This window comes from Oryza sativa, chromosome 4 (assembly GCF_034140825.1).
Source record: "Oryza sativa Japonica Group chromosome 4, ASM3414082v1".
In the NCBI taxonomy this organism is placed as follows: Eukaryota; Viridiplantae; Streptophyta; class Magnoliopsida; order Poales; family Poaceae; genus Oryza; species Oryza sativa.
The window spans coordinates 26,306,579-26,316,114 of record NC_089038.1 but is presented as its reverse complement, the minus strand read 5'-3'; the positions used below and the strand labels follow the sequence as shown (position 1 = coordinate 26,316,114).

At 43.5% G+C, this 9,536-nt stretch overlaps 1 long non-coding RNA gene across 1 annotated transcript; it reads right to left on the bottom strand.

Moving 5' to 3' along the window:
• Positions 1 to 5,092: 5,092 nt before the first annotated feature.
• Positions 5,093 to 8,404, bottom strand: LOC112938619 (uncharacterized). Its single transcript, XR_003241789.2, has 2 exons — positions 7,491 to 8,404; positions 5,093 to 7,327 (listed from the first exon to the last, which is right to left on the bottom strand). It is a non-coding gene; the product is annotated as an uncharacterized lncRNA (long non-coding RNA).
• Between the last annotated feature and the right edge of the window lie 1,132 nt (positions 8,405 to 9,536).

Below are 9,536 nucleotides of genomic sequence, written 5' to 3'. Positions count from 1 at the left end.
AGAACAAGAGATCCCCAAAAACATATTGAAATGCATATTGGTTTGGATTAAAATAAATAAAATTTTGCGGCTGATCACTCACCTCTCTCATCCACCCAAATGTTTTTACAAACGGCCGGTAGTGACACACACACACATATATTCATTCATGGGCATTCCTTTTATGAATTAAAATAAGCCTTCGTTGTACTACGTTTATGTCTTTAATATTGGTGATGATGATTCATTCATTGGAAAAGCATGCCTATGATATTCCACAAAGAACCTATTTGATTACTCCCTCCTTCCCAAATTGATAATCATGTACTAGAATCCAAATTTTCTCAAATTGATCATCATATAACTGCATGGACATGGATTTCATCGGAATACAATTAATACAGTATGGAAAAATGTGTGCATGCTAAGGTGTAATTGCTATGGGGTTTTAATCGATGCATGCGTTGTGGGAGAATGTGTGCATGGCGTTTTGATTGATATGATTTAAAATGTTCTTGGTCTTGGCGCATAAACTTATATGATGATTAATTTGGGAATGAGGGAGTACGAAGGAGGAGTAGTACGTAGCTAGTGCCTACTCCCTCCGTACTCATAAAGAAAGTCGTTTGGGACAATGTTTAAGTCAAATTTTGGGAATATAAATCATGGATAACTCTTAAGTTGTTGAGTTTAAAAAAGTAAAAATTATATGAATAGATTTGTCTTAAAAAATACTTTCGTAAAAGTATACATATATCATTTTTCAACAGATATTTTTATAGAAACAAGAAGTCAAAGTTGTATTTTAGAGACCGTGTCGCTGTCCAAAACGACTTCCTTTACGAGTACGGAGGGAGTATATGGCTATCTACACACCGTACATTAAAAGTGAAAACTAGCTTTAGCTCAAAAGTGAGTAGAGGGTTTGTTCATTTCTGAACTTAAAAGATTGAGTGGTCCCATCAAAAGTCGAGTCGAAGATCAAGCTAGAGAGTAAACTCATACGTATGCAAAGTATGAATTTATATATAGAATCCAACTCTAATACTCTTTTACACTTTCTAGTAATTTCTTAATATAATAATTCTGACATATACAATCAATGAATAAAACATCTTGAAGTGGAGTTTTTTTATACTAATGAATCTAAGAGAAAACATTTTTTTTTAAAAAAACAAAGTTATATGCCCTGATCGGCTGCCTTAGGTAACATCGCGGCTGTGTCAAGACATGTAGTACAGCCGATCAAGTCCAGACCCAGTTTGGATTCACAATTATATATAAATATTTTAGGATCTACTAATAATTATGAAATTCTAAACTAATAACAAGCGAGTTATAACTGATGCGAACTCATAATCACCAAATATAAAGTTATACCTAGTATAGATTCTCTTATTTTATTCAACACAAATCTAAAAACAATCTACGGACATGATAATACAATCCACAAATTCAACGATCAGACCTTATAGTTAACATGGAAATAGAACTCCTCGGAGTATTATACTATATAGGTATGAAGTGATATATTTGCATATCAAAATTATAATACACATAGTTAAACATCAAGGGTGATTATCTATGCTTCAAACCATGCAAAAACTCGAGCTATTCATGGTTTTAAGTTGATCTTAAATTAAGCCAACTCATAATCTAATATTTTCATTCCACCTTGCGAATATATAAATAGTATTAGTATTATTCACGTTACGAATTTGTCTTTTTTTTTCTTTCTAAACCTGTACATCAAATTCGAATATGATTTTTTATGGGGTGATAGAAGTTACATACTTTATAATGTTAGTTTTTGTAAAAAGTACGAATTACCCCCCTCAACTATCGCGGTCGATCGAGAATTACCCACTGAACTTGAATACCAGACATTTTACCCCCTCAACTATGAAAACCGAACAAATTACCCCCCTGGCTCAATCCGGAGTGGATTCAATCCTACGTGGCAGTCCAATAAACAATTTTTTTTCAAAAATTAGTTGGCCTCACATGTCATACACTTCCCCTCACCGCTCTCTCTCCCCTTTATCCCTCTCCTCCTCAATCCCCATCCTCTCTCTCTCTTCTCCCTCCATTCACCTCCATCTCTCTCTCTAGAATCGAGCTAAGCAGGGAGGAGGCGGAAAATTCCCATAAGCTGGTGACGGTGGTGGCCTCCAAGGGACGGAGCTGCACAGTGGCGGGGCTGCATCAGCGACGAAGCTCGACGATGGCTCGCCTCAGAGAGGGTACTAGAGGCATCGGTAGCGATGGTGGACTCGAAGCTCGTGCAAAGACGGCGGCTGTGGTGGTGGAGCTGGAGCTCGCATGAAGGCGGAGACGAGCCCGCCGTCGTCACCTAGCTCGCCATCGCCTCCTCTCGCATTTCTATTCCCCTTTTCTTCCCAAATCCCGGTGTCCGCTTCCCCGTCGAACACCGTAGCCACTCCGTTGTGTCACCGCCATCGCCCCCTCCTCATTCGAATGCTGGAGTTGCCGTCCCTTCTTTTTTTTAGATCAGATCTATATTACTATTGGCCTGGCTTTGAAAGAAAGCCAAAGGAGCAGAACAGAGTCTTGTACAAAAAGAAAGGAAAACAACACACAAGCATGGAAAAACAAAAGGGCTGGGGACACCAGCTGGACAAGCTTGTAACTCATGGTGCACAAGATCACCACCAGCAGCACAAACTCACACCCTAAACCCGTACAATGTCAGATACGCTACAGGGAATTTGGTAGACAATGTTGCTTTACTTGGGCTAACTTATCCAGCAGCGCTTCACACCATTGCTCCAGAACTGCAGCCTCTTCCTCTTTTAGCAAAACGCTCCACTTCTGGGCAAAAGCGAGAGCTCGGTAAACGATATGCAAAGGAGACTTAATCAAGATATCATTAAAAACCCAGTCATTTCGAGTAAGCCACACAGCCCAACAAAGACTAGCAACCAACAGCACCCAAACCTTGCGAGTCCCCTTATCTCTCCTAAGCCCCATACATTCCCAGAAGGAAACTGGGAGTTTTTGTAAGTTTAAAGCCTCTTTCATTACACACCAAGAAAAAATAGCAACTGGACACCTAAACATAACATGATTAGGGGTTTCAATTTTAGCACAAAGTTTACAGAATTCATCACCACCCTTCCAATTCCTCTTAACTAAGTTTGCTGCACAAGGAATTCTCTCTCTCCCAACCAAAAATAAGAAATGCTTAATTTTCAGTGGGATTTTCCCCTTCCAGATCTCCCGCCTATCCACATCCCTCCTCCCCCCTCCAAAGTAAGAATGTGGTACATCGATTTAGTGCTGAAAATATTTTTCTCGGTATAAGGCCAAATCACTTCATCATTCCCATCATCCAACTTCACCTCAGCTAACATATTCCTCACTTCTACTAACTCCCCATATCTGTGGTCATCAAGCATTCTTCTAAACTCAAGTTTCCAGCCCCCATCCCAATACAGGTCACGAAGCCTTCTGATCATAGCTGATTTCAAACAGCTCAAGAAACCTTACTCTCAAAGGGACATCTCCTAACCACACATCATTCCAAATTTTGACACCCCTACCATTATGGACTCTTTGAGCAACCAACTTAGAGAGCCAAATCTTGCATTTCTGCAGGCCTTTCCAAAATTGGGAGCCACCAACCTCATAACAATAAAAAAAAACCTCTATTACTAAGATATTTCTTCCTCAAAACTTCAAAACACATATTAGTTACTCCATTTTCTAGTTTCAGAACCCATTTATTGAGAAGACAAAGGTTCATAATTCTGGTATCTAAGAAACCCAATCCTCTAAATTCCTTAGATTTGCACAAAGCCTCCCATCTAATCATGTGGTATTTTTTTCTTTTCTCCCACCCCGTTGCTGAGCCTTCTGACGCTGGCCCTTCTCCATTAGTGCTCCAGCCGTGGTGACTGTGCTCATGGCGCCATGGCTGGCGGCGACGCTGTCCAAGCCGGTTAGAGAAAAGCGATGGCGCCGCCCTCCAAGGCAGGCAGAAAAGGAGGTGGCGGCGGCCTCCACGAGCAGGCGGAGGAAGATTGCGGCGGCCTCCACGGCTCCATGTCGTCACTGCTGTTCCCTATACCAGATCTGCGTTGCGACATGTGAGGGGAGGGAGGAGAGAGAGGATGGGATTGAGGAAGAGAGGGATAAAGTAGAGTGAGAAAGGTGAGAGGGGAAAGAGAGGAGGAAGAGTATGACCTATGGGGCCCACCGATTTTTGGGAAAAAAATTTGCTGACTGGACTGCTACGTAGGATCGAAACCACTCCGGATTGAGCTAGGGGGTAATTTGTCCGGTTTGCATAGTTGAGGGTGTAAAATGTCTGATTTTCTAGTTCAGGGGGGGTAATTCGGTCAACCGCGATAGTTTAGGGGGTAATTCGTATTTTTCCCTTAATTTTTTAATAATTTTTTTAACCATTTATATTAAGAATATGAGAGAAAAAAGTTACACGAGGAATGTCCCGAGATTAGAATCCTGTCTGTTGGGATGTGCAGTTAACAGTTGGATACATGCGTCCCGATAAACTAATCTTCCTTTATTTCTTGTCACGAACATGACGAGAGATAGCAGATCGTTGATCGTTCAACGTACTCCTCGTCATCAATTTCTTCGAAAAAAAGGGTCTAGTTTTGCACATGGCTGGCCCTATAAGCTTGGCCAGGTTCTTGGCAGTTGTCACCAATAATAAAGTTTTGCATCTTGCTCATTGCTCAAATAGAGCTAGCAAACTCTTTTTCCAAGGGATTATTCCAAAAAAAAAAAACTCTTTTTCCAAGGGTAACTATTGATTGCCTGCTTGCTCGCTTGCTCAGTAGAAGTACTGGCACTTGACCGGGCCCTAGCCAAAAGATTCCCAGAACATTGTTACAGTATAATGCCTCTTCTGCGCGGGTCACTTCAGAAAACTATGCTCCGTTGAAATATGAAATGTTGCTTTCTTCGTTCCTTAAAGGATCTTATTTTTAGGCTGAATCATTTATCCCATCAAAATCTTATTTTTGGACATAGAGATCATTTGATTTATAGTTATTATTCCTCGATTAGTGGTATTGGACCCGAAATCCCTAACTTATCATGCACATGCAGCCAAAGAGAATACACATGTAGCCAAGAACAAACCGCCAGGGATATTTTCATCTTGGCTAGTTTGAAAACCGGTAGTGATGTGCCCCATCACCACCACGTGCAGACTACCGATTCAAAAACTAGCAAGGATTAGTATTTTCTAGGGTTAATTGAATCCATGCCATTGTAAATTTACCCATTCTAAAAAATGTCAACAATTCATCTATTCGTAGTTATGTCATTAAAATTTTACAAAATTAGAACCGTGCCACCGCCGTCATATTTTCCATCCATCTGATTCCTTTTTCCGTCTTCTTCCTTCTTCTCGTGTCTTCTTCCTTGCGATGAACATCAGTCGGTGGCGGCGGCGACGGCGCTGGTGGAGGCAGGACTCTGGCTCCCGGTGTTGTGGTGGGCGTAGGCGGCCACGAGACCTGTGGGGGGGGGGGGGGCTAGGCGGAGGATGAGCCGGCAGAGATGGGTCCCTCCGTATCCTGTGGCGCTGCGCCGACAACGGGAAGGAGAAATCGCGGATCCGACGCTTCATCGAGGAGGGGAAGCAGGGCGGCGTAGATCTGGAGGTAATAGAGAAAAATCTGAAAAAAAAAATCGATTTGATCCTGATCGATCAGAAAGGAAACTTAAATTGTATTCTATAAAATTAAAACAGTACTAGAAATTAAAGCATGTAGCCAAAGTGAAAAGATTAACAGGAACGCACGCGGCATGCAGCGGGAGATGACAGACTTGATATTTCTTAGCCAATCTCACAATGTAATAATCACCCCCCATAAAGCTAGCCTAACTAGTAGGTTCGCTGTTTATCTTGTGCGGCTAGCTACCTTTTCACCATATAATGTGTGGCATATAATTGTTGCTTTCAAAACCTATGGGAAGAGAGAGCTAATTTGGTGCACGCACCCTAAGCGTCTAAATATATGTATGCATTCCTTTCTAAGCTAAGGTTTTAATTTGATCCACGTTCACTTACCGAAATAGAAAACCCTAGATATAACAATGTATAGGAATAAAGATAAGCAGTTTTAACCGATTCCATCGATCAATTAGTTTGATACGACAAAGACATGACGGTCAAATGATTAACAACTTTATTTAATGAATTGACAACATATAGTTAAAGCTATATTATATTAATCAACACATTAAATTCTTAATTAGCTATTTGCAAGAGTATCGAGCTGGCAGTTAATTGAATACAAGTATATGTGAAAAATGGTTTTATTAGACCGAGTAGTCCAATAAAAAATGTTATAATGTTAGCACAATATAAGAAAGGAAAAAGTACGAATTACTCCCCCCAAAATTATCATGGTCGTCCGAATTACCCCTGAACCACAAAACCGGATATTCTTCACCCTCAACTATGCAAACCGGACGAATTACCCCCCTCGATCCAATCCGCGGTGGTTTTGATCTACGTGGCGTACGCGTGGCAGTGTAGTCAGCATTTTATTTTTTAAATGGTGGGACCCACATGTCATACCCCCTGTTTCTCTCTTCCTAATCTCTCTCTCGTCGGCGGAGGATGCACGGCGGCGCGCGGCGTGAGAAGAGGAGGGGGAACCGGACGGCAGTGTGAGGCCGCTGTGGCGGTGGTCCAGGCGGACCTCGCCCGTGGCGGCGGCTGGCGCCACGACGGCGAGCACCGCCGCCCGCCTCTCTGCCATGGCCGCGGCTTCTGCCGCGCCGACTTCCTCCGCCCCGAAGCGGCCGCGTCGGTCGCCGCCGTGCTCCACGGGCGCACCTTCGACGGGCGCCACTGCGCCGCCTTGCTCTCCTGCCCGCCCACGCTGCTCCCCGTCGGCGGCGATGACCCCCATGTCCACGCCCCGCGCGCGGATGGCGGCTACTCCTGCTGCTCGGCTTCCTGCTAGCGGCCGCTGTGGCGCCGACTTGCCGCGCTCGGGAGGCGCAGCCGCTGCCGGCGTGGCTGGATGTCGTCACTCATCCGCCGCTCCGCGCTCCGTCGAGCCATGGGAGCGAGGGGATGCCCTCGCGAAGCACGCCAAAATCGCGCCCGCGTTTCATCGCCGCCTCGACCAGGCCGTTGCTGATCTCGCAGAGGCCATGGCAAGTGGTACGAGGAGAGGATTAGAGGAAGAACCTGGCCGTGGATGCAGGACCCCGACGCATTGATCAAGACAGTCGCATCCATTGTCCCCAAACTTGCCACCACGTTAAAAGTGACTGATATAAGCGAGCCTCCGATCTCAATTCCTTTCCTGAACTTGTGATGTTTGCAAGAAACTACCTAGACAAAGATCATAGCTTGTGCTTAGAGCATATCGTGCTAACACACTTCTGATTTGGGATTTGGGGATTTTGGGTCGCTGCTACCCACAAACGACGAGCTGGCGTGGGACAGACAAGGTTCCAGACCAAAAGATCGAACTTAGAGAAGAGGAAGAGATTACCAGAGATAGCTCAAGATCCGACAAGTATCAAACTGAATCGACGGCAAATTCGACCCCCTGTAAGCCCCGTTAACCTGGCACCATCCTGAATTATCCTGGCCTAGCTAGTCCGTCGGACTGCCACCGTCGGCGAGGACGACTAGAATCCATGGAATCATCCATGATTCTCAAGAGCTCTGGGAGGAGAGACCGCGAGAGCATCGATCAGCTCTCCTTCTGAGGAAGAGGAGGTGGTGGCAGCGGCGGAAGGAGGGCGGGGTGGCGCGGGCGTGGGCGCTGCTGCCGGCAGATGAAATAGGCGCCCGCCGGTGTGGCACGAGCTGTCGCTGGACTTCTACGCCTCGCCTCCTCCGCCCCCACCACTCGCCTCGCCGCCGCGTTCGCCTCTCCGCCCCCTCGCCTCCTCCGCCGCTGTCTCGCCTCGCCGCCGCCGCCACCTCGCCACGCTCGCTACCTCTGCCGTCGCCGTCTGAAGGAAAAGAGAGATAGAAGAGAGAGAGAAACTGACAGGTGGGGCCCACCTATTTTTTAATAAATAAATTGCTGACTGGACTGCCACGTAGACCAAAACCATCGCGGATTGGGTCGAGGGGGGTAATTCGTCCGGTTTGTATAGTTGGGGTGAAGAATGTCCGGTTTTGTGGTTCAGGAGATAATTCAGACGACCGCGATAGTTCAGGAGGTAATTCGTACTTTTCCCTATAAGAAAATCTTTATGTACATATAACCGTGTTAACCGTTTGTGCAACCTAGGTCTTTATAAACCAGCTGTGCTAGGCACATGCATGAGCAATTGAGCACCGTAGCAAATGTATTAGAATGCTATATATAGCTGGACTCTAGAGGATCATTTGCCAAGCATTTAGCCATGTTTAGTTCGTGAAAAGTAAAAAATGACTCTTGCTTTGTCATAATCAGTTACTGGCACATTCTGCCTCCTGTTTTTTTATCAATCAGGATGTACTCCATTTCGGCTAATTAACGTCCATAATAAAATTTAATTTGATTTATGCATGAGTTTAATCGACGTTGCTTGGTTGCTAATCACTATATGTGCAACCGTGCAATATGCAGATCGAGTCTAGCTATCATTAATTTTGGACACTACGATTTATAAGGAATTAATGTATATATATGACAACGTACATCAGATTAATTGGTTATTTCTCTACATCAAATAACATTCAAATTAAGTAAAGTCTAATTAAGATCAATAAACACCGGTGGAGAAACCATCTTTCGTCGGTCGGCCGAATTCCACAATAATCCCGGATGCAATAAAAACCAGGGCTAAAGATGATCTTTAGTCCCGGTTAAAAAGGGTAACGGGCATATTTGATCTTTAGTCCCGGTTGGTAACACCAACCGGGACTAAAGACATCTTTAGTCCCGGTTCAAATGCTGTCAGGGCCTGTCAGGCCCCCTGGGATAACACCAACCGGGACTAAAGTCCCACCCCTATATATATGTCTTCTTTCTCCTCCAGCTGCCCGAGCAAGGTTCAAAATTTCTTCAAAAAAGAGGGGAGGTCATGCCAAAATTTCTAGTGAATTTATTTTGGTGATTACATATAAATCGGAGGTGCCTAAAAGGTTTGCAACTTCATCCTCCAATGTTTTTTTTTGTCATATTACATTTGCAGCTATGTTTTGCACACTTTTTTGTCTCCAAAATTTAGTTGTAAGTTGATGAGGGAGAAAATTTGTGTGGGGAAGAAAGAATATATAGAAATTTAGTTGAGAAGGTTTTATAAAATAGTTGAGAAGGAAAACTATAGTGAAAGTTAATCTTGAATACTAGAAAACAAACTAAAATGAAAATTAAAAGAAGTAAAACACATTAAAATTAGTTTAAAACTTTAGAAATAGTAAATAAGAATTATTTGGTGTAATATTTTATGATTTTTATATGAATAAAGATATATCATTATTGTATGACTGTTGAAACAGTTTGTAATTATCTTATAATTATTGTATGACTGTCATTATTGTAAGAATAATTATTTTTGTACGATTTTTTTTCGACTCATGTAGATGGATCGGCAAT